Below are 1,038 nucleotides of genomic sequence, written 5' to 3'. Positions count from 1 at the left end.
TATATATATATATATCTGTATTTATATATACATATATATAATACATATATATAATACATATGTATATAAATAGATACGTATGTATATATGTACATAACTATCTATCTCTGTGTATATATGTATGTATGTATGTATGTACATATGTATCTATCACTGTATATATATATATATCGTGAGTGTATTTCTTTGAGTTTTGTAAATATCTCCTCACGAATTATGAGTCTACATTTGTACTTCTATCGATATATCTATCTTTATTACAAAATTCTGGAGACAAAAGTAATACTTTGATAATTAGAGCTTAGTTTATGTGATGTGAAATCGAAGTTCAGGCCGCCACCGGTTCACTGGGTTTAAGTGTATCTTATCTCTTTCAACTTGAACATTTTGCTTTAGTGATTGACGTGAATTAGTAAGATAAACTATAAAACTCTTTGATAGAACACAAAATTCTCTTGAGATGTAACTACACACAGAACATTTTCGTTTCCCGACTTTTAGTGACAGTACCTATACTATTACAGACACGCACGCGCGCACACACACACACACTCAAACACACACTCACACACACACACGCACACACACACATACAGAAACAGTATTGATATAAGCAGACACGAAGACACATAAACGTGTATGTATGCGAGAGTGTGCGTTTGCATGTGTGTGAATGTCTGTAATAATCATAAGAATAAATGTTTAGCCATCATAGCAAAAATATTTCTTTCAGTGAAATTTTTTAGTGTTAAAACTAGTTTAGAGTAAGAATATAGTGAAATGCAAGTTCAGCCAACAGCCCCAAAACCCTGAAAATTAAAGCTAAGCTCGGTTATGAAACAAATACGGAACATTTCTATTATTTTCTTCCGTCAATATTGATATTTACAGTGGTATATATCATTTCAGGCCTTCCGTAGCAGGACCACAAAATTAGATGCAATACGAAGTCATGAGGCATACATTTACGCTGACGAAAGCCTCACAACTAAAAACACAACCTTGAATATCTGACCGTTATTGAAATTATATATATAT

General features: G+C 32.0%; 1 long non-coding RNA gene across 2 annotated transcripts in view; it reads right to left on the bottom strand.

Moving 5' to 3' along the window:
* The window catches only part of LOC106872775 (uncharacterized), a 141,168-nt gene that overhangs the window by 126,215 nt on the left and 13,915 nt on the right, over positions 1-1,038 (bottom strand). The window lies entirely within an intron of this gene.

Source organism: Octopus bimaculoides, chromosome 1 (assembly GCF_001194135.2).
Source record: "Octopus bimaculoides isolate UCB-OBI-ISO-001 chromosome 1, ASM119413v2, whole genome shotgun sequence".
Lineage (NCBI taxonomy): Eukaryota > Metazoa > Mollusca > Cephalopoda > Octopoda > Octopodidae > Octopus > Octopus bimaculoides.
This window is presented reverse-complemented; position numbering and strand designations above follow the sequence as displayed.